Source organism: Haematobia irritans, chromosome 1 (assembly GCF_050003625.1).
Source record: "Haematobia irritans isolate KBUSLIRL chromosome 1, ASM5000362v1, whole genome shotgun sequence".
In the NCBI taxonomy this organism is placed as follows: Eukaryota; Metazoa; Arthropoda; class Insecta; order Diptera; family Muscidae; genus Haematobia; species Haematobia irritans.
In genome coordinates, this window is record NC_134397.1 from 74,481,912 (window position 1) to 74,507,848 (window position 25,937).

General features: G+C 33.2%; 1 protein-coding gene across 21 annotated transcripts in view; it reads left to right on the forward strand.

Moving 5' to 3' along the window:
• GluClalpha (glycine receptor alpha 1) overlaps window positions 1-25,937 on the forward strand; it is a 279,772-nt gene that overhangs the window by 18,378 nt on the left and 235,457 nt on the right. For 17 of the 21 annotated variants that reach the window (XM_075290778.1, XM_075290785.1, XM_075290798.1 and 14 more), the window contains exon 2: window positions 15,078-15,590. The exons of 2 other annotated variants lie outside the window; for them this stretch is intronic. The gene's annotated coding sequence lies outside the window, so the exon portion shown is untranslated. The remainder of the gene's footprint in view (window positions 1-15,077; window positions 15,591-25,937) is intronic. 2 more of the 21 variants (XM_075290781.1, XM_075290783.1) reach the window with 1 other exon arrangement.

Below are 25,937 nucleotides of genomic sequence, written 5' to 3' on the forward strand. Positions count from 1 at the left end.
TATGAGGGTTTCAATGCCATTTACATGCCGTCACATTTCCAAAACAAAAAGTCAAAATACAGTGAAACCTCTCAAACTTGGACACTCTGAAAACCGGACACCTCCCAAACATGGGCAGTTGTCTGGAGACGTTTGCTATATTAACACATTAAAATTAACCTCTCATACCTGGACACCTCTCAAAGGTAGACAAAATTTTAGGCGACCGTGTGTGTGTGCACCACGGTGGCTCCCATCTTTCAGAGGTACGAATAATATGAAGAATGTTATGTTTTACGATAGATCTGTTAGTATGCAGATTGTAAGACTAGAGTTGGCCAATCCCGACACATAAAAGGCAACCCGCGTATCATTACTTTAGATAGAAAATTACTTAAGATGGCCGTTCGTAACCTCAAATTTCTGGTATATGCGTCTTCGTAGACACTAGTCTTTTTAGTAGTCAAGGAATTTCCCATATGGATCGGAAATTCACCATGAGCATACGAGCGCAGCAAGTTCTCTGGTGGTTTATTGTATTATTATTATATTAAAATAACTTACATCCTTCTTAGTAAAGGATGGTTAAAATTTCAAGGGCCGATGTTGATTTTGAATAAAACACAAACTATTTAGGAAATTATTGTAATTTTATTTTATTATGATATATTGGTATTACTCAATTATGCATGGAATAAAATATCGGCCAAATGGGCGCCGCGACCTCGGTGGCACACCTTCATCCTATGATCCAAATTTCGATGACGCTGAGGCTTAATGGAGGTTCTATACCGTTAATGTGCCGAATTATCTCATCCTTTAGCTCTTGAATTGTTACTGGCTTATCGACGTACACCTTTTCTTTCAAATAACCCCAATGAAAAAAGTCCAACGGTGTCAAATCACATGATTTTGGCGGCCAATTGACATCGCCATTACGTGAGATAACACGGCCATTGAATTTGTTGCGCAAAAGAGCCACTCTTTCGTTAGCTGTGTGGCAAGTGGCACCGTTCTGCTGAAACCACATATCGTCCACATCCATATCTTCCAATTCGTGCCATAAAAAGTTCGTTATCATCTCACGATAGCGAACACCATTCACAGTAACTGCCTGACCGGCCTCATTTTGGAAAAATACGGCCCGATGATGCCGCCAGCCCATAAACCGCACCAAACAGTTACTCTTTGTGGGTGCATTGGTTTTTCGACAATCACTCTTGGATTCTCATTCGCCCAAATGCGGCAATTCTGTTTATTGACGAATCCACTGAGGTGAAAATATGCCTCATCACTGAAGATGATTTTCTTCGAAAATTGATCATCCAATGTTGCCATTTCTTGGAACCATTTAACACGTTGTTGGATTGTGTATCTCTCCATGGTTCAAATTTAGTAAGACTGAAATAGAGAAATGTAAAATAAAATTCGGAAAAAACTGGGCGGTTAGGTGTGGTTCACATTCAACATCGGCCCTTACAATTTAACCACCCTTTACATAGTTTACTGACTGACTTTTTTTGCATTCTGTAGATTAACGATATACACTTTTTTAAAGCAAAAAAAAGAGACGTAACTCGAGTAAATTCATTCTTACCTTGCCGGTGGTATTTCCATTTATAAGCGACTCCGAACTAAACAGCAGCGCAACAATTTTCTGAATGATCCATAAAAATATTGTACTCAGTGAGAACAAAACAACCGTATTGTTTACTTGTTTTCAATATCTTGAAGTGCAATTCCTCACTTCATTTTGTATACAACCGAAAATACAGAATGACATATCAAGGTGAATAAATTAATCAAAGTCACCATGGTATAACTCCATCTCTCACCTTCTTGACATTCGATATAAATTACCACATCATGGCAATGCCATTAGCCATCAATACTTAAGGGAGAGATAGAGCGAAATAGAAATTTCCAAATTAATAGAGATTTCCAGAGAAACAACACAAAATGTTTTTGTTCAAATACGGGAAGCCTAAAAAACCTACATATTTAAAATAAAATTTTACATTCAAAAATTTACATACTAAGGTCGGTACTATGATTTTGGCGTTGATTAAGACAGATAACACTACTCAATTGACGCGTACGCTCGTTTTCGTCAAGATTTTGTTAATAATTAATTAAAGCAAAAATTAATAAAAATGTACGCTTTCATCTAGATTTGTACATGTTTTAACAGAAGCAAAAGCATAAATAAAATGATTTCAATTAGAAAATCGATAATAGTATCGGTGTTTATATACGTATCATGTGATAATTTGAATCGAATTGTACAATACGAGTACTGCAATTGAGTGAAAGGAGATTTCGATTCAGTAAACGAAAGAAGTTTCATAAAACTCATCGATACACAAAAAAAAAAACAAGTAAGTAAAGTGAAAAGTCGGGCGGGGCCGACTATATCATACCCTAACCCACCATTACAGAATTAGTAATCATAAGCATCTGTGGGGTAACATATAGGTCTGGGAGATAAACCGCAGTTGCATATTTAAGAAAATTGAGGGGTACATGTCTATGGGTGCTTTGTGTCAATCTGAATACAGCTCATAGTCAATGTTGCCACGGAAAATGTTCGGTTTACCCTACAAGGACAAAAAAGTTCCCTACTTTCCCATACATTCCCAAACAATTTTCCCTACTATATTTTTCGTTAAATTTAAAAAAATTGTACAAAACAAAAATGGTTCTAAGTACTTTATTATCTTAAAACATGAATATGCAACGTATATAACTTAGAATATAAATTTGTATTACCACCACGGTTGCCACAGTTGGTAGAATTTTACCCAAATTAGTAATCTTTTTTGTTAAATCTCTATAAAAATAAAATTTTGGAAAAAGTTTCTATAAACAAATTTTTGTGAGAAATTTTTCTATAGAAATTTTGACAATAAATTCTATAGAAATAAAATTTTGAGAAAAAATTCCACAGAAATAAAATTTTGAGAAAAATTTTTATAGAAATAATATTTTGAAAAAAAATTCTATAGAAATACAATTTTGACAAAATGTTCTATAGAAATAATATGTTGACAAAATTCTCTACACACACAAAAAAAAAAAATTTCTGATTCAATCACGAAATTAATTGATCCAATTAATTTTTTAATTGAAATGTCTTCAATCACAGAAATGATAGTATCAATTAAAAATTAATTGAAGGTCAATTAAAAAATTAATTGATCCAATTAAAAAATTAATTGATACTATTAATTTTTGTGATTGATTTTTGTTTCAATTAAAAAATTTGTTGATTCAATAAATTTTTAATTGAATATTTTTTAAAACTCAATTAAAATTTTAATTGGAAAAATTTTTGTGAAATTTTTTTCTGTGCAGGAATAAAGTTTACCACACATTGGTTAAGATCAAGCCTTACCGGCTTCTAATTTCCTCCTCTAGAGCCACCAAAATGTAAAAATTATTACAAATTGTGTTGAGTGAAAATGTCCTACATTGTGGACCTACGTCCCTACAAGACGCTAAATATTAGAAAACCCCTACATATAGGGAATTTCCCCTACTTCTAGCAACACTGGCTGTGTTGATATTGAGCCCATTATTAAAAAAGAGAAAATCGTTAAATTATTGTGGATAATAAATACAAATTTGTAAAAATCGAGCAATATTCTTATGTAAGAGCTACAAGTACGTATAAGTACGATCGGCTAGTACATCAAAATTTGAAATTTGAGTAACATTGGTTAATAAATAAGAGTACTATGGCCCAATTTGGGAAAATCGGGTGATGCATATATATGGAAGCTATATCTAAATCTGAATCAATTTGCATAATATTTTGCGGGTTTGATTAATACCACAAAAGGTTACCTTGTGCAAGCTTTGAGTAAGATCAGTTAAGAAATGAGGCCTGTATGGTCAACCATAAGGTTATTAGGGGCGAATTTTTCAAAATCGGGTGATACTTATATGGGAGCTATATCTACATGTGAACGGATTTCGATGAAATTTTGCACATATAGTTAGTACTATAGAGGACTGGATCTAGCCAACTTTTAGTAAGATCGGTTAATAAATAAGGGTTCTATGGCCAAATTTGGGAAAATCGGGGTATACATATATATGGGAGCTATATCTAAATCTGAACCGATTTCGATGATTTTTTGCACATATAGTTAGTGCTATAGAAGACTACATTTAGTCAAATTTGGGTAAGATCGGTTGATAAATAAGGGTTTTATAGCCAAATTTATAAAAATCGGGTGGTACATATATATGGGAGCTATAGCTATATCTGAACCGTTTTCGATGATTTTTTGCACATATAGTTAGTGCTATAGAAGATTATTTTAGCCAACTTTGAGTAAGATCGGTTGATAAATAAAGGTTTTGTGGCCAAATTCGGGAAAATCGGGCGATACATATATATGAGAGCTATATCTAAACCTGAACCGATTTGTATGAAATTTTGCAGACTTGAAGGGCGATGGAAAAGATTACCTTTTGCCAAATTTGGTGACGATCCGTTTGAAAAAACGCGCAACGTGACCCCATTTGTCGAAATCGGGCGATACATATATATGGGAGCTATATCTAAATTTGATCCGATTTCTCAATAGCGTTCGTCCTTGTGCCCAATAAACTCCCTGTACCAAATTTCATCAAAATCGGTTAATAATTGCCACCGGAATCCTGTGAACAACAAATACATGGACAGACGGACGGACGGACACCAAGCGCTAGATCGACTCAGGAGGTGATTCTGAGTCGATCGGTATATATTTTATGGGGTCTAAAATCAATATTTCTGATAGGCACATTTTTTGGCCGATCAAACTTATTATACCCTGACCACTATGTGGTTTAGCGTATAATGACCACTATGTGGTTTAGGGTATAAAAACTCCGCTGATGCTATAATTAATTTATGCTGATTGCAAAACATTTATTTTGATTTAGTTTATTTTTTATGAAATTCTACCCAGCCCAACGAATTTTTTTATTCCAAATATGACTCTGTGCATCGATCTAGCGATGTCCATCTGACTGTGAACACATTTTTGTTATGAAAGTCTAGGTAGCAGTTTTTGTCCAATCGACTTCAAATTTAGTACAAGTATGTGTTTTGGATCAGAATAGAATCCAACTGATTTCGAAGAAAACGGTGCAGATTTTCATATGTAGTTCCCACATATATCTTTCGCCCGATATGCACTTACAGTGCACTCGAGGTAACGTGAACACCGCATGGCGTGAATACCCCATAACGTGAACACGCTTTTTCTTACACTAACTAATTCGTAACGCTGAAAAACATGAAATTTGACGTTAGAGGCAATGCCAAATACAATTTCAAATACACTTACAAAATTTTTTAATTATCTAGTTTGGCTTTTTTGTTTGTTTTAAGAAATTAAATTAAGTTTTTAATATTTATTGCTAACAACAAAAATAAAAGACTATCACGCTATAACGTGTAAAACTCCCGAATATGGCTATGTTTTATTCTAAAATTCGCTGAAGTACGCTAACGTGAACATTTTCCCTAACGTGAACTCTCTTGGTTTTAATTTGTTCACGTTACCGCGAGTGCACTGTATATGACCCCAGAAGCCAGAGTTTTACGCCGATTTATTTGAAATTTTGCACAGGGAGTAAAATGAACATTCTTACTGTGCCTGCCAAATTTGGTTGAAATCGCTTCAGATTTAGATATCGCTCCCACATATATCTTTCGCCCGATTTACACTCATATGACCACCGTAGGTCAAAATTTCACTCAGATTTCTTTAAAATTGTACACAGAGAGTAAAATTATTATTGTAGCAATAGGTTAGGTTAGGTTATGTGGCAGCCCGATGTATCAGGCTCACTTAGACTATTCAGTCCATTGTGATACCGCATTGGTGAACTTCTCTCTTATCACTGAGTGCTGCCCGATTCCATGTTAAGCTCAATGACAAGGGGCCTCCTTTTTATAGCCGAGTCCGAACGGCGTTCCATATTCCAGTGAAAACCACTTAGAGAAGCTTTGAAACCCTCAGAAATGTCACCAGCATTACTGAGGTGGGATAATCCACCGCTGAAAAACTTTTTGGTGTTCGGTCGTAGCAGGAATCGAACCCACGACCTTGTGTATGCAAAGCGGGCATGCTAACCATTGCACCACGGTGGCTCCGTAGCAATGCATGCCACATTTGGTTCAAAAATGTTTAAGATTTAGATATATCTCCCATATGAATATAAGTCGGTCGAAAGATATGCCCGATATCCCCATCTTTATACTCTTCCGATTTTGGAAATATGACTACAATACTCACATTTGCCTTGTAAAATTGCCTCTGCTAAGGCAAAAACTTGTAAAAATGACACAAATTGTTCTATACTCGTACATCTAATACATATCTAACGACCGATAAATCTGAATGCAATTTTGTGAAATTGCATAAATTTTTTTTTTAGATTTAAATATTTCTCATATTTATACCCACCACCATAGAATGGTGACGGGGGTATAATAAGTTTGTCATTCCGTTTGTAACACATCGAAATACCGATTTACGACTATATAAAGTATATATATTCTTGATCAGGGAGAAATTCTAAGACGATATAACCATGTCCGTCTGTCTGGCTGTCTGTCTGTTGTAATCACGCTACAGTCTTGAAGCAATCATGCTGAAATTTTGCACAAGCTCGTCTTTTGTCTGCAGGCAGGTCAAGTTCGAAGATGGGCTATATCGGTCCAGGTTTTGATATAATCCCCATATAAACCGACCTCCCGATTTGGGGTCTTGGGCTTATAGAAATCGTACTTTTTATCCAATTTGCCTGAAATTTGAAATCTAGAGGTATTTTATGACCACAAAGAGGTGTGCCAAAAATGGTGAGTATCGGTCCATGTTTTGGTATAGCCCCCATATAGACCGATGTCCCTTTTTTACTTCTTGGAATTCTAGAATCCGCAGTTTTTATTCAATTTACCAGAAATTGGAAATCTAGAGGTATTTTAGAACCATAAAGAGGTGTGCCAAAAATGGTGAGCATCGGTCAATTTTTTGGTATGGTCCCCACATAAACCGACCTCCCGATTTGGGGTCTAGGGCTTATAGAAACCGTAGTTTTTATCCAATTTGCCTGAAATTGGAAATCTAGAGGTATTTTAGGACCATAAATAGGCGTGCCGAAAATGGTGAGTATCGGACCATGTTTTGGTATAGCCCCCATATAGACCGATCTCCTGATTTTACTTCTTGGGCTTATAGAAACCACAGTTTTTATTAAATTTACCAGAAATTGGAAATCTGGAGGTATTGTAGGACCACAAATAGGCGTGCCGAAAATGGTGAGTATCGGACCATGTTTTGGTATAGCCCCCATATAGCCGGATCTCCTGATTTTACTTCTTGGGCTTATAGAAACCGCAGTTTTTATTCAATTTACCTAAAATTGGAAATCTAGAAGTATTGTAGGACCACAAGTACGTGTGCCAAAAATTGTGAGTATCGGTCCATATTTGGTACATCCCCCATATAGACCAATCTCCCGATTTTACTTCTTGGACTTATAGAAACTGTAGTTTTTATCCAATTTGCCTGAAATTGGAAATCTAGAAGTATTTTATGACAATAAAGAGGTGTGCCGAAAAGGGCTTGTATTGGTTCATGTTTTGGTATATCCCCAATAATGACCGATCTCCGGATTTTATTTCTTGGGATTATAAAAACCGTAGTTTTTATCCAATTTGTATGAAATTCGAAATCTAGAATTATTTTTGTATCATAAAGAGATACGCCGAAAATGGTGAGTATCGGTCAGTGTTTTAGTATAGCCCCCATAAGAACGATTTCCCGATTTAACTCCTTGGGTTTCTAGAAACCGTAGTTTTTATCCGATTTGCCTGAAATTTCACTTCTTGAGGGTATAGAAGGCGCGCCGATCATGAAAATTGCTTGAAACTCAATGTAACATTTCCAGATTTTACTTCTCGGGTGAAAATCTACAGATATAAGATTTAAAATCAAGATGTTATTTTATAATTTTCTTGCACACTTACAAGAGATGTTAATGATTCCTCTGAAACAAAAATGATTCTTACAAATTCAGATATAGTCTTCATAGGTAAAATCTTTAAATTTATCTCCGGGAAGTGTATTGGTTACACTGCTCTGCTTGATTTGTCCTCAAACCCCCCTGAAATTTCAAAGAAAACCCTAATATTTGATTCATGGTGGTGGGTATTTATGATTCGGCCTGGCCGAACATACGGCCGTATATACTTGTTTCTTATATTTTAGTTATTTCCAATTTTCAAAATACAATTTAAATTTTTAACAACAAAATATAATCAAAAGTCAAAATGTCAACAATATGTATGGACATTGAAAATCAAATTATAAATTAAGGCTACCTCATAAATAATTGTACCACGAGGTGTCAATCCTAATCGAAAGAAAAAAAATCGAACAGATCAATAAACCCCCTACTAGAGCAAAATAGTTTGTCAACGATTATCTCAAATTCATATAAATACATCTTTGTTAGCCAAAAATAAACGTTTTGAGGTATTTGTTGACATTTTTCTACCGCCAGATATTGTCAAACCAAAAATAGAATCATATTTTGATCATTCAAACGATGTCCATTGTTCTTTCGTCACTTAATGGAATTTTAATGGAGCAAATTCTTTATATATATTCACAAAAACAAATGTGAGCAAAAATTCGTCCACAGGTAAAATGCAAAATTTACAAATGATTACTTGAGATACAATATAAATTCTATGGAACACATTTATTAACCATATAAATTTCAGTTGACATTTTTAATAATGACAATTTTTGATATTTCGCCCACTACCATAATGCCATATTTTTATGATATAAATAATATAAATAATTATGAAGAGTTTTCAGAGCATCAGGTGTGTATTTGTAATTTTGCTTAAATTATCAATACAGTATAAAAGTTCAATGGCACAAATATGATGGTCCATCTAAAGAGTATGGATTTAAAAATAGAGTATAGATTTAAAAATAAATATGTTTATTTTAACTACAAAGTAGTGCAATAGATTAGCATGAATGTCTTCATTACGGAGGATTGGGTATATACACCGCAAAAAAATTTCCGTAGTTAAGCTAAAGCTATAGTTAACTTATTTTTATTGGAAAAAAATATTTGGTTGTAGTTGAATTTTATTGTTATTATTTTTTTTTTTAATTTTCCACAGCCCAATGAATTTTTCCTTTTTTTTAAGTACACACAAAAAAATTTTTCTGATTCAATCACGAAATTAATTGATCCAATTAATTTTTTAATTGAAATGTCTTCAATCACAGAAATGATAATATCAATTAAAAAATTAATTGACAGTCAATTAAAAAATTAATTGATACTATTAATTTGTGTTATTGATTTTTGTTTCAATTAAAAAATTTGTAGAATCAATTAAATTTTTAATTGAATATTTCTTAAAACTCAATTAAGATTTTAATTGGAAAAATTTTCGTGAAATTTTTTTCTGTGTATGTTTTAAATATTTTATGAACTAAACGTGGGTATGTAATTCAATGACCGTAGACATAAGTTCAATATGAACTAAAGCAAAAGAACATTTACGTACGATTCCCAAAAAAAATGGTAAGAATGAACTTCTTACTGTACACCCTTACAAAAAACCGCTTCTGTAACATATACTCCCAAACATATTTTGCTTCAAACATTTATATGTTTGATCTCTTCCAATATATAATATGTTTGAAAGCATATTGGTCTAAACAATATATGTTTGGGTAGTCTAAGTTCCAAACATTTTGTATGTTTGCATCCAAATTCAATAATGTTGTCTTCCAAAAAACAATATGTTATTATGTGAACATATAATATGTTTGGAAGCATTTTGCACCCAAAAATATTATATGCTTAAAAAAATTCTCCCAAACAATATTGTGCTCAAAATTTTATTTATTTATTTATATATTTACAATCATAATGAATTATGAAAATAAACAGCTAATATAGGTGCTAACAACATAGGTTTTCGACCTGAATGCTCAAAATTTTGTTTCTGCCTAAATGTATATTCCCTCACATCTTTCTCACTTCCACGAGATTTTTTAGTTCTTAGCACCTTTTTCTGTAATACAAACATTGTAGAAGAAATTATTCAATTTTATGATTCTTTTTTATTTTAATTTTACCTTTTGCCGGACGGGGATTCGAACAGCGGACCACACAGTTTGTAAGGATCAAAGAAGTAGCTGATCAATTGCCCAAGGAAAAATAAAATGTTAATTTTGTAATAACAAGCAACAACCACCAATTTAATTCAATATCGCTCCCTGTTAAATAGCGCTCCAAGCTACTAAACACATATATGTTTATAGGCTATTTCTAAATTAATATATGTTTGCATCCAAGCATATTATATTTACAAACATTTTATGTCCCAAACATAATATGTTCTAACATATTAACATATATTGTGTTTAAAAATTTGTGTTCCAAACATATAATGTTTATAACCAAACATATGAAAAACAGTCTTTTTCATCCGTGTATGCACCCTAAAAAGTCGTTTCTGTAACATATACTCCAAACACATTTTGCTTCACGCATATACATATATTTTCAGGATTGGTCCAAACAAAATATTGTTTGTATTATTCAAACATATTATGTTTAATCTTAGGGCATATACTGGTAGAAAAAAATTTAATGAAATTTTCTTTGTGTGGTTATATTTTTAAGACCCCAATTGTTTACTTCCACTATTTTACTTGCAGTATACTCTCTAGGTCTCTCTTTGTAAACACATATATGTTTATAAACTATTTCTAAATTAATATATATTTACATCTAAGCATATTATATTTACAAACATTTTATGTCCCAAACATAATATGTTCTAACATATTAACATATATGTCCCAAACATGTTATGCTAGTTTATGAACATTATATGCTTGCATTTAAAAATATTGTGTGCGTTCCAAACATATAATTTTTACACCCAAACATATGAATTCATTATTTTTCGTCCGTGTGATTAACATGGTCGTGATTCATTTTGATTTGTATACCCTCCACCATAGGAGGATATAATATAGGTTATACCCCTTATACTAACTTTGTCATTCCATTTGCAACGCATCGAAATATTGCTCTAAGAACCCATAAAGTATATATATTCTGGATCGGTTGAAATTTGGTACATTGTGCTAGTATATGGCCGCTAACAACCATGCCAAACGTGGCCGAAATCTATAGTTATATATAGCCCCCACATAAACCGACCCCCAATTACACAAAAATTGGTCCAAATCTGTTAATTTATGTATATAGCCCCCATATAGAGCGTATATAGCCCCCACAGGTTGGCTGATAAGTCCCCGGTCTAACAAAGAAAAACACATTTTTATATCAAAATTCGTTTTTATTATTCAACATAGTTCCCTTCAAGAGCGATACAACGATTATAACGGCTTTCCAATTTTTTGATACCATTTTGGTAGTACTCCTTCGGTTTTGCCTCAAAATAGGCCTCAGTTTCGGCGATCACCTCTTCATTGCATCCAAATTTTTTCCCTGCGACCATCCTTTTGAGGTCTAAGAACAAGAAAAAGTCGCTCGGGGCCAGATCTGGAGAATACGGTGGGTGGGGAAGCAATTCGAAGCCCCATTCATGAATTCTTGCCATCGTTCTCAATGACTTGTGGCACGGTGCGTTGTCTTAGTGGAACAACACTTTTTATACCCTCCATATTAACCCACCATATTAACTTTGTCATTCCGTTTGTAACACATCGAAATATTGCTCTAAGACACTATAAAGTATATATATTATCGGTCGTGGTGAAATTCTGAGTCGATCTGAGCATGTCCGTTCGTCCTTCCGTCCGTCTGTTGAAATCACGCTAACTTCCGATCGACTTGAAACTTGGCACAAGTAGTTGTTATTGATGTAGGTCAGATGGTATTGCAAATGGGCCATATCGGTCCACTTTTACGTATAGCCCCCATATAAACGGACCCCAAAATTTGGCTTGCGAGGCCTCTGAGAGAAGCAACTTTCATCCGATCCGGCTGAAATTTGGTACATGGTGTTTATATATGGTCTCTAACAACCATGCATAAATTGGTCCGTATCGGTCCATAATTATATATAGCCCCCATATAAACCGATCCCCCGATTTTGCTTGCGAGGCCTCTAAGAGAAGCAAATTTCATCCGATGCGGCTGAAATTTGGTACATGGTGTTAGTATATGGTCTCTAACAACTATGCAAAAATTGGTCCACATCGGTCCATAATTATATATAGCCCCCATATAAATCGATCCGCCGATTTGGCTTGCGAGGCCTCTAAGAGAAGCAAATTTCATCTGATCTGGCTGAAATTTGGTACATGGTGTTAGTATATGGTCTCTAACAACCATGCAAAAATTGGTCCACATTGGTCCATAATTATATATAGCCCCCATATAAACCGATCACCAGATTTGACTTCCGGAGTCTCTTGGAAGACCAAAATTCATCTGATTCAGTTGAAATTTGGTATGTGGTGTTAATATATGGCCTCAAACTACCATGCAAAAATTGGTCGAAATCGGCCCATAATTATATATAGGCCCCATATAAACCGATCCCCAGATTTGACCTCCAGAGCCCCTTGGAAGAGCAAAATTCTTCCCATTCGGTTGAAATTTGGTACGTGATGTTAGTATATGGTATCCAACCACCATGCAGGAATTGGTTCCTATCAGTCCATAATTATATATAGCTCGCATATAAACCGATCCCCAGATTTGACCTCCGGTGCCTTTTGGAGAAGCAAAATTCATCCGATCTGCTTGAAATTTGGTACGTGGTGATCGTATATGACATTTAACAACCATGCCAAAAGTGGTCCATATCAGTCCATAATCATATATAGCCCCATATAAACCGATCCCGAGATTTGGTTTTGGAGCCTCTTGGAGGAGCAAATTTCATCCGAGTGAGTTGAAATTTGGTACATTGTGCTAGTATATGGTCGTTAACAACCATGCCTAACTAGGTCCATATCGTTCTATAGTTATATATATCCATCAGATAAATCGATTTCCAATCACACAAAACTTGGTCCATATCAAGTTCATAATTGTATATAGCCCCTATAAAGGCGACCCCCATGTTTCAATTCTCGCTCTCTACGTACCGTGCAAAAAGTCCATATCGATTCGTAATTATTTGTAGACTTAACTATACATAACTTGTTTGTCTATTATATACCACGTATGGACTAACTCGCAATTTAGAAAACGATGTTAAGAAGTTTTATGATAACTTCTACGAAAGACTGGATGACAGTCTTTCGTAGAAGTTTCTACGCAATCCATGGTGGAGGGTACATAAGATTCGGCCTTCAAACGTTCCAATAACGCCATATAATAGTCACTGTTGAGTCTTTCCACGCTTCGGAGACGGTTCACCGGTCGCTGTCCACTCTGTCGATTGGACTCAGGAGTGTAGTGATGGAACCATGTTTATCCATTGTCACATATCGACGGAAAAACTCGGGTGTATTACGAGTTAACAGCTGCAAACACCGCTCAGAATCATCAACACGTTGTTGTTTTTGGTCAAATGTGAGCTCGCGCGGCACCCATTTTGCACAGAGCTTCCGCATATCCAAATATTGATGAATGATATGACCAACACTTTCCTTTTATATCTTTAAGGCCTCTACTATCTCGATCAACTTAATTTAACTGTCATTCAAAATCATTTTGTGGATTTTTTTTGATGTTTTCGTCGGTAACCACCTCTTTCGGGCGTCCACTGCGTCCATCGTTCTCCGTGCTTATTCACCACGCTTGAATTTTGCATACCAATCAATTATTGTTGATTTCCCTGGAGCAGATTTCGGAAACTCATTATCAAGCCAAGTTTTTGCTTCCACCGTATTTTTTCCCTTCAGAAAACAGTATTTTATCGAAACACGAAATTCCTTTTTTTCCATTTTTTCACAATAACAAAAGTTGCTTCACAAAAAATTGACTTACAGACATCAAATTTTGACACGAATCATTTGAAGGTTGGTACTATATAAAAATAATATGCATTTAATACTAGCGACGCCATCTAAGTGTCAGACCGGGGACTTATCAGCCAACCTGTTATTTCCATTCTTATTCTCTAATAACCGCACAAAAGTTCATATCGGATTGTAATTATTTGCAGATTGCCCTATTTATACTGGTCTATAACTGAATTATGTATGAATTAATTATGAAATTATGCAAGTGTGGACTAACTTACAATTACCATAACCCAAGTAATTCGATTGTGGATGACAGTCTTTCGTAGAAGTTTCTACGCAATCCATGGGAGGCTACATAAGATTCGGCCTGGCCGAACTTACGGCCATATATACTTGTTTCTTCCATGATAGGTATATTTTCGTGAGTTTTAGTTAAAGTTTCCTGGTTTTAACAACGCTTTGTGGAAATCTTACAATATGTTATGGAATGTAATTTAGTTCAATTTTCGCACGACGTAGTTCATTCTTGCTACTTACTTTTTATGTGTAACTAATAAGCAGTGGGTTTTAGTGACATATACGGTTACATTTTTTGTGGTTTTTTTCTCCACCCCCAAAAATAACCGATTTAAGCATCAAGTGTTTTCCGGCAACCCCATCTGAGATTTTTAATATGTTCGAGAGCGAGGGTTTTGTCACATGAAGAAAAGATTTAATTGGCCATTAAGTTCGTGTATTCTTTACCTGCAGACACTTCAATATCTCTGAACATAACAATTTCCTTTTTTGGTTGATTTTAAGCGGTTATTGGTAAAATCTTAATATCCGTCTAAGTGTATGGGTTAAGGTTGCAAAAAATATTTTGTGATAAAAAAAAAATTGTTTTTTTTTTTGTATTCTACAGGGATCATTGTTTGAGCAAATGGTTGGTTGTTTGGTATTAGGGTTGATAGCCCTTTCATCCATAAAATGTGATACGTGACACAGAGTAATGTTTGCTATTATGGAAATTTGCTATAAATTTAATTTTATTATAGGGGATATACACTCGTATGAATAAAGGCTAACTAACGTGTCTTCCATTATTATCTCTTACAGTGATGTGATGTGCCCGCTCTCTCCCATGACTATATAAACAACAATTTAATTAAATTGTTTTAAATAATGTAAATGTAAATTTAATAAAAGTTACTAAACTTTAACAAACAACTACACAACAACAATATTAGCAAAAGCAAAAATAAATATAATTAACATTGTCAAAAATAATTAACAAGAATCATCATTGTCGTCACAACCATCATTAGTAGCTGTAAATTGTAACCACAACAACAGTTAGCGTTAGCAACCGAATAAATTAATGTTTCGAAATTCATCACAAGAGACCTAAACTCGAGTGTTCAAATGAATGTCTTTCGTGTGTAAATACCAGCAAATGTCATTACAACAATAAGCGTCAAAATTACTCACAAACAAAAAAAATATACAACTGCCTCATCGGCTAAATATGCTCATAATTAATGTCTGCATCTGTCATAATTTGTATATAGCCTGAATCGCCCACAAACCAAATAGAAAAACTGCAAAAGCCAATTAAGGCATTCAATTAAGGTAAGTCGAACATTTCTATTTAGAAACAATAATGAATAGAATATGAAAAATTAAAAATTCAGCTTCATGCATCAGCTCAAATCCCCTTTTGAGCTAAATACAATGTAAACTAATTTTAATTATAAAATCTATTCACATTAAGGTGCATCTTCATTAATTCAACAACATCAATAAAATATTATTAGGGATGTTTTCATTCATTTCATCATTTTAATACATAGATGAGCCATGGGTGTCAAACTATGTTTGACAGTTCCGAAGATTAAGAATAAACGAGAAAAATATTTAAGAGCACGCTTACAATCTCTTTCGTTTTCCTTTTTGTAGTTTGCCAATTTTACACAAAATTTGACCGTTTATGATGCACCAGAGGATTTATAAATAAATTAATACATTAAAAGTTCATATTTTAACAAAAAATTGTGACCAAAACCGCGAAAATACGAAATTTAATTTTGAACAGCATTGCTCTTTACGAACAACACAAAAGCAAATGCAAGAAAATTAATGTTTGGGACTGACTCAAAATGAAATGTCAGAAAATTAATTTTTGGAACTGACACATTTTTTTAAAGAGAATAATGGATCGTCTATGTATTATAATGTCTATACCATAAGCAGTCACGGACTAAGAGAAACTAGAGTACTCGTTTATCTAGGACATCGCCAAAAAGTATGCAACACTGTCATCAGCTGTTTAAAAACAATCACAGAAAACAAGTGAAATCTTACATTTTTAATGTATGAAATTCTCAAATGGTAATAAATATTAACTCCTGCGATTATTTACGACACTGCACCAATTTGAATCTTATGTTATTCGATAAATTAGACACAATAAATTGCGTCAATTTATCACAATGCAATCTGGCAACACCGACGCGACTTGCACTGATGAGATGTTCTTGAAAGAAAACCACACGCAAAGAAAAAAAACGTTTGGAAAACGTGTACCGAAAACGTTTTTCTTTTGTTAGAGTTTTTTGAATTGCTTCGAAAATTTTAAACTTTTATCACCAAAAAAATTCGTTTGTTACAAAATTTTTATTTTTTCAATAAAAAAAGTTATTTTTGAAACAACAACACAGTCCATTTCGTTTATATCAAACACTGTTCTTTTCTGACTTTAGGTCTTTAATAAGACACATTTTACAGTTCAAAATTTAATATACTACAATGTAATGTTGAACATTTTTTCGGAATCTTCCGAACATATCTGGAATATATGTAAAAAAAAAAAAACAAAAAAAAAAAACTTTGGCCGAAGCAGGGATCGAACCCACGACCCTTGGCATGCAAGTCGGACGTAGCAACCACTGCTCCACGGTCCCAAACTAAATGTTTGTTTCTGTTAAATAAACTTTGTTTATTCGGTTCGTGGGCGCCGCAAGCTATGCTATATAAATATAACTTATATGGATATTTATCTATTGATGACCATAACAGGTATATAGCTCAGTGGTTAGTGTGTTGGCTTACAAAGTGCATGGTCCGCGGTTCGATTCTCCGTCCAGGCGAAAGGTAAAAAAATTTTAAAAATTTATAAAATCGTATAATTTCTTCTACATTGTTTGTATTACAAGAAAAAGGTGTTAAGAACTAAAAAACCTCGTGGATGTGAGAAAGATGTGAGGGAAAATGCAATTAGCAAGAAAACAATTTTTTTCTTTTTTGAGTTTGTCTTTATGAAATTGTTTGTACATCCTGGAAAAGAATAAACGTTTATCACAAAAAGTATAAACTTTTCTTCCAAATACACTTCCTTACAGCGAAAAGCAAATGAGAAACGAACTTTGCTTGTCTAAAATTTCGTTTGGGAGGAAAGAATTATTTTTTTGCGTGCAGTGCAACGATGTTCTGGATAGCCCATACAAATGTTGCATCCAGTGCTAAAAGAAAACAGCCCTATTATTATTTTATTTAAATATCAAATTTAAGAACTGCTTAAGGTGAGGACATTTTTTTTATCAAGCAGAAAAACATTAAATGAAAAACACTTACACGCAAAAAAATAATTCTTTCCTCCCAAACGAAATTTTAGACAAACAAATTTCGTTTCTCATTTGCTTTTCGGCGAAAGGGAGTGTATTTGGAAGAAAAGTATATACTTTTTGTGATAAACGTTTATTTTTTCCAGGATGTAAAAACAATTTCATAAAGACTAACTCAAAAAAAAATTTTTTCCTGGCTAATTGCATTTTCCCTCACACCTTTCTCACTTCCACGAAGTTTTTTAGTTCTTAGAACCTTTTTCTGTAATACAAACAATGTAGAAGAAATTATACGATTTTATAAATTTTTAAATTTTTTTTTACCTTTCGCCTGGACGGAGAATCGAACCGCGGACCATGCAGTTTGTAAGTCAACACACTATCCACTGAGCTATGTAGCCGTTATTGTCATCAATAGACAATTACCCATATAAGTTATATTTATATAGCATAGCTTGCGGCGTCCTCGAGCCGATTAAAGAAACTTTATTTAACATAAAAATATATTTAGTGGAGCAGTGGTTGCTACGTCCGACTTGCATGCCAAGGGTCGTGGGTTCGATCCCTGCTTCGACCAATTTTTTTTTTTTACATATATTCCAGATATGGTCGGAAGATTCCGACAAAATGTTCAACATTAAATTCTACTATATTAAATTTTTACTATGAACTGTAAAATGTGTCTTATTAAAGACCTAAAGTCAGAAAAGAACAGTGTTTGATATAAACGAAATGGACTGTGTTGTTTGATCAAAAATAACTTTTTTTATTGAAAAAATAAAAATTTTGTAACAAACGAATTTTTTTGGTGATAAAAGTCTATAATTTTTGAAGCAATTCGAAAAACTCTAACAAAAGAAAAACGATTTCGGTACACGTTTTCCAAACGTTTTTTTTTTCTTTGCGTGTATATACGGCCGTAAGTTCGACCAGGCCGAATCTTATGTACCCTCCACCGTAGAAACTTCTACTAAAGACTATCTTCCACAATCGAATTACTTGGGTTGTGGTAATACTCACCAATGGCAATGTGTCTTCAAACTTCCTAACATCGCACAGTGTGTCCTTCCCATACATTCGATGGCCAAAAATAGAAGGAGTTGTACGAGAGTAATGAAATTTGGCACGAGTTCCTAATATAATAGAATTAAGAAAATTTCAAAGTATCGACAAAATTGACCACGCCCATCGCCCACCGCCCATACAAACTAAAATCATTTTTGGCTGTTAAAAATTAACTATTGCTACAAATTTCCTGAAAATTGCTGGAAGAACCTATCTATGCAACACCTTTTAAAAAAAAATATTTCTTCAACATTGACCACGCCCATCGCCCACCTCCCATACAAATGATATTTCAAAAATGCCATATCTTCTGTAAATTTATAACTAGAATGTTTATTTTTCGCAAAAATGCATACAGCATCTATTAAATGCTGTTTTGAAAATATGAAGAAAATCAGCCCACTGTAACACCCGTCCCCCATACAACCCCCATACAAAAATTGTACAGTTCACTCTATTTAATTTATTAACAACATTTTCACATCTTCGTGATAATCTAATTTTTTAAGCTTCAATTTCGTTCTTAATGAATTGATGTATGGGTCGTAGGATATCAACAAATGATGCATTACGTCTTCGTTAATAGAACAGCGCCCAGTGTTGCGCGAGTTATATAGCCTATAACGTTTATAGTCTTTATTCCTCGCTTCCTGCGCTTCTTCTGATAATATTCCTTTGAAAAATAAACCATATGTTAATTCAAAATGTATGAAACAAATCGTATCTTTAACCTACCTATAGGTAGAATGGCCTCAGATACAATTTTGCTACCATGTATCAAAACTTTATGCACTGTGATAGGCATGTAGTACCATCCATACAAATCAATGTACAATTTTGCCGTGTCTAAACAATATATATGGAACTTCTCAGAGTCTATTGCCTGACTGCAACTTATTGTGGATAATATAATTTTTAACCTATGAATCAGTTGTTCATTTACTCCGGTTATGTCGCCTGTAATTTTAGGGTTTTCAAAAAATCGTCGATCTGTATTCCCATCGTTGCTGGGAATACAGCTTGTTTTACCACAACAACATTTATTCCCAATACTAATTTAAGGTTTTTTTGAATTGTGGCCTTGGCTTCTTCTTTAATTTGTCTTGTATCTTTATTTGTTCGCCATGCTGCAAAGCTTTTATTGTAAGCGATATGCAGTATGCATTCCATAAATTTTATGCGCGCATGCAGAGGTGAAATACCAAATTTTAAAGCCTCTCCCGAATTTGATCTTGTTGCCAATTCGTCCAAATGCATCTCCCTAGGCTTAGCACCACATATGAAGCACACGGACATAGAAGATGCCACAAATGATCAATGATTGTTGTTGTTGTAAGAAATATAGCGTTATACACTGAAAAACAGTGAACCCTTTTCCATTGCAAAATGAACTAAACTGTAGTAATATTGACCATGATTTAGCCCTTAAGATTTTTTTCAACTTGTCTAGTTTATAATTCTCTTAAATTTTAGTTCATCTATAACATTGTATTTTAGTTCATTTTTACAACACCATAAGATTTATATACCCCTACCAAGTTAAAAAGTCAGTATTATTTTGGTTTACTTGCTTATTTTTTGGGAAACCCGATAATAAAAATTGGTTAACAGTCTCTTTAAAATGTCGGCGACTAAACTATTTTTAAATCAATCATTCCACAGTACAGAGAAATTAAATAATTAAAGGAACAACAAACCGTTTTACTATTATGAAAAATTTCATACAATAAAATTAAACTTTCTTTAAGCAAAAGTACTTTATTATAACAACTTATGATGAAAGTTCTTAATACAATGTTTTTGTGAATGGAAATTATGACCACGTGGAACAAGAAAGTAGTTTATTTTAACTCGATTTTTGGACATTTTGACTTTTCCTTAGTTTTTTATTCATCGTAAGTATATTTTTCACATATCTTGCTGAAAAAAATGGAAGGAATAAAGAGAATTGTTAAAAATTAACATGTAATAAAATATAATTTTTTGTCTCTTTAAATTAGCTTGTAACTTACCATATTTGGGGACATTTTATTAAATGGTGTAAGGAATTCAACTTTTCTTAGATAAACGTACCTCATAAAGTTTGTACCTTAAACAAATAGAGAAATAATAAATTAAGTAATATATTAACTCATAAAATTGTGTTGTTATCGATGTGAAGGACATAATACAATAAATATTCTTGGTAAAAAAAGCCAAAGTTTTAATATACAACTTACCAATTCTCTATTACATTGTACGCTGAGGTTAAAAAGTTATCGAAATTCATTTGGGGTTACTCTGAAATTAAATATTTATTTTTTACATTAAATAAAAAACATTAAATTGGTTTACAAAAATCTAATTAAAGAAATAATATGCATAAAAAAAGTAAATATTCTGGTTAAAAGAATGTTAAAGAAATCTTACCAATTCATAAAAATGTTGTTATTCTGAAATTAAATATTTGTTTTTACATTAAAAATATTAAATTGGTTTCCAAAAATATTTGATTGAAGTAATACTAAAATAAGGTATTAAAAACATGTAATTTTGATAATAAAAATGTCATAAAAACGTAAATATTCTAGTGAAAAGAAAGCCAATTTTTAAAAGAAAACTTACCACTTCTCTATTAAATTATACGCTGAGGAGAAATATAAAAATTTGCCCAAATCCATCTGGGGTTGCTCTTAAATTAAATATTTTTTTTACAACAAAGAAAAGCATGAAACTGGTTAAAAAATAATAATAATTAGCAAATAATAATATACGTAACGAATATTATTTTTTAAAAGAAACCCACATTGAAAAAAGAACACTTACCTATTTATGATTAAACTATACGCTGAGGTGTAACAAACAATTTTCCAAATTCATCTGGAGTTACTCTGAAATTGAATATTTATTTTTTACATTGAATAATAAAAATTAAATTAGATAAAACAATTTCAATATACTTTCCATTTCAGCATTTTTCCTAAATATTGAACATTCTTAATAACTTTTCTAAGCTACCGATCATCACTTTGCCATTGTACACCTCAACGCTAAAATATTAATAACTTTCATTTAAAAGTTTTAATAAACAAACACCAATATATGTCTCCAAAAAACCAAAATATTCCATACCTTTATATTCCCTTGTCACATACTTGCTAAAAAGGTGCAACAGCCCACGCCAACGCCAACTATACAACTAAAGCATGCCAAACAAAACCAAGCAAAACCAAAATATTTCTACAACAACAAAAACACATGTGCCTTCATTGAAAACAACACCTCATCCAGACAAATAAACCATTCGCGAATAAACACACACACGCACAAACCACTGAAAGAACAAAAATAAAAACAACCCCACGCTCAGATGTACACAACATCCCCATCACTCGCTACCATTTCTCATTATTGCATTGCATGCTCTCACTCTCAAAAAATTTTCAAGTAACATCATCTTTACATTAAACATATTCCACTTTGACGAGAAAGATCTCTGTACTATGCATTAGTTCATCGCATCTGTCCACAACTTACTCTAAAAACAATACTCTTAAATGCATATCAATATAAGAACGATGAAACGTTTAACTTAAAATTAGCAAAAACTTCATGAAATGATATCTACCCATTTTTGACGAAAATGTCTATAAATTTAATTACATGTGATCTAAAAATATTTCATTGAGAAATGTTGTACCAACTATTATTAACTATAGGAATTGCCAGTAAGAAATTGCTATCCGCTTTCAAGTTCAATTTTCGTAAAAAAATATTTTCTCATACAAAAACTTTTTATAGTAAATTGCACTTATTATTTAGAAAGTATTTTACATTTCATAAGTAGTTTTATAGTATGACGAAAGAATTTTTAACTACCAGTTAAGAAAATTTTTAAGGAAATTTCCATCGTATTTTGTAGGCTATGAACTAAACGATTGCTACTTAAAATTTGTAAAATTTCCTTTCGAGTAGTTAATTTTCGTTAAAGATATGAAAAATGAACTAAAATTCTGGAAAATTCTTGTAATAAATTATTGTAAAAATCTTCTTAAATTTACGAGACACTTTTTTTTCTGTGTATTTTTTTTTAATTTTGCAAAAATAAAATGCACATCAACATAGGTTCTATTTTTAGAATGACTATAAGAACTGCTACAATTTTAAAAGACTCTACACATTGCGTGTAATAATAAGTGACGCTATTATTCATTCAATCCCAACGTATTTAATAGCTCAGTGGATAGAGTTGGCGGCTGGTGTGCGAACATCTGGAGTTCGAGCCCAACTCATGCTCAAGTTTTCATTATGGTATGTAAAAATTTATTTAAAAAAAAAATAATAACTGATATGATTTGAATTTCAGTGTACGAGCACTTTATACACAATTATCTTACAAATATACTATTTATAGTAATAGACATGCACACAGGCAAAACAACAACAAGCAGTAACGAAAGAAAGAGTGCGCAGTTGTTGATGCACTCGTAAAATAACGCATAACGCATATTTTTTACTGTAATTTTTTGGTTTTCCATTGTTTTTTTGGCCGCGGGCAAATTTGGGCACAATTTTTTTTTTTTTTGAATCTGTTAGCTGAGACCCTCAGCTTTAATTTGGTATAGGACGCACTGCTTCGCACACAACTAAAAGTTTAACGGAAAATCATAAATGTTTATCTTTTTTGGCCCAAAATAAAAAAAAAATAATTTGTTTTTTTCAATTTTTATTTTTTTTTTTAATTTACATAATGCTTGATGCCTATTTAAAGTGAAAAAAATGTATATAAGGTACACTCGGTGTATAGTTTATAAGTAACAATGTTTTAAATATGACATAGAAAACTAACCTATTTGAGACTTGTTCACATATGTCAACTTTGCGCTGCTCGGGGCAGAAAACCAATGGAGATATTTGCATAAAATTTTACACACATGACCTTTGTAATATAGTTTAACCAACTGTGCAAAAATCATCAAAATCGGAGAGCAGGTCCAAAATGATTTATTGCCGCAGCGGACACAGTGTGCATCGTCGTCTAAATTCTAAGTTAGTCCATACGTGGTATATATTAACATAGAACAAAATGCAGTTTAAGTATGTATAAAATTCTGTTCTTGACCGGTATATATAGGGAAGTCTACAAAAATTGAATCGATATGAACTTTTGGGCGGTAAAAAGAGAGGGGAAATTGAAATATGGGAATCGGTTTATCTACATAACTGAAGACCGATATACACCTAGTTTGGCATAGTTGTTTGTGCCATATACTAACTTCTCCAACAAGCTCCGAAGGTCAAATCTGGAGATCTGTATATAATTATAGGCCGATATGGACCAATTTTTGCATGGTTGTCACAGTCCATACACAAACACAAAAAACAACAATTTAAACTGAATCGGATGAAATTTGCTCCTCCTCCAAAATCGGTTTATACCGGAGCTATATATTAGTATGGACCGATATGGGCCATTTTTTTGCATGGTTATTAGAAACCACATACTAACACCACGTACCAAGTCTCAAGCGGATCGGATGAAATTTGCTTCTTTAAGAGGCTCCGCAAATCAAATATAGGGGGTAGGATTATATGGGGGCTATACGTAAAAGTGATCCGATATAGCCCATGTGCAATACCATCCGACCTACATCAATAACAACTACTTGTGCCAAGTTTCAAGTCGATAGCTTGTTTCGTTCGGAAGTTAGTGTGATTTCAACAGGCGTACGGACGGACGGACATGCTTAGATCGACTCAAAATTTCACAACGACCCCAAAATATATATACTTTACTTTATGGGGTCTTAGAGCAATATTTCGATGTGTTACAAACGGAATGACAAACTTAATCCTATGGTGGAGTGTATAAAAATATCAGCAAGCATTATGACTATAAGAAATATGTAAAAAATGTTTACATATGTATATATTTTTGTAAAATTATGAATGTTCATATTCATCTAAAGATATGTATGTGACAAAAATCTGTTGATGTGCAAATATCACGCCTTTCTGCCATATTCACTCAAATTGAATGATGCGGTAAAATTATGTGACATTGCCACTATTGGCCACTTAAAGTATTCTTGGATGATGTGCCAGCAAAAGTCAAAAACTTACCATCACATATGAGTAACATCACCAATCAACATTTAGTTGTCACCTCTTTCAGCAAGCGTATATCTATGCATAATATGTATAATGGGAATGTAGTTTTTTTAGATAGAGATTTAGGGCCTTCGAAAATATTCCAGATATTAGATAAAATAAATCTATGTTCACTTGGCTTCTGTGAAGGAGATAGTCATCTTCCGTATTTAGCTACAGCTGGGAGCGGCGTTACTGTTGTGCCACGTTAGTGGCAAATTTGCCACCTTTTTTGGCCGGTGCCACTAACGAGTTTGTGCCACTTTACCAAACGTTTTGTGGGAACTTAACACAATAAAGAGAGAGTGTTATTCAGGAAATTGAATATTGTGCACCAACCGTAAATATCTATCGCCCAATAATTCTTATTATACGTGAACGGACATGATTCAATTTAGGTATTGCTAAAGCGTAAACTCAATATGTCAAATTTATTGTGGCGTTAAATACGTTTCTATGATAATTATGAAAATGCTTAAGGTTTGTATTGCGACCGCAAAGAATAATTGATGATCCATCCAATGAGACCTCAGTTGGAAAAAGTTTGCAATCATTCTTTGAGACTGATATTTTCATTTCGACTGACAATAATTCCGAAAGTCAAGCTGGAGCAGTGGACCGTATTGAAGGTAGAGCTGCAAAACTACCAACGGACATATCGCCCAAAATGAATTTTGGGCATTATGACCTCCCTTGGGGCGGTAAAATTTCCCAAATTTAATTTGGGCTTTATGTCCTCCCCCTTCACGGTCATATGTCTCGAAAAATCGGCGGACAAACGCCCAATATTTTGTGGGAAAAATTAATGTCGGAATACAAATCAATATTTGGCTCACTGTTGAATTAAAGGGAAAAATCACTGAGCACTAGGTATCACAATGGACTGAATAATCAATTTGAGTGTGAAATATCAAACTTTTCGGATGAGGCCGAAATTTTTGTGTGTGTCTTACCAGACAAATATAAAGTAATCACACTATCACCTTTGTATTATAGCACGAATAACTTTATTTCTGAATGCAATAGATCAAATGCTTATACAAAATTGTCAGCAATAAAATGAAATGTCAATGAAATACATCTGCAACTCACAAGCGATTTAATTGCAATACTTATCAGTGACCCTGTATTTTATTCATTTATATTACGTACCGACGAAGTT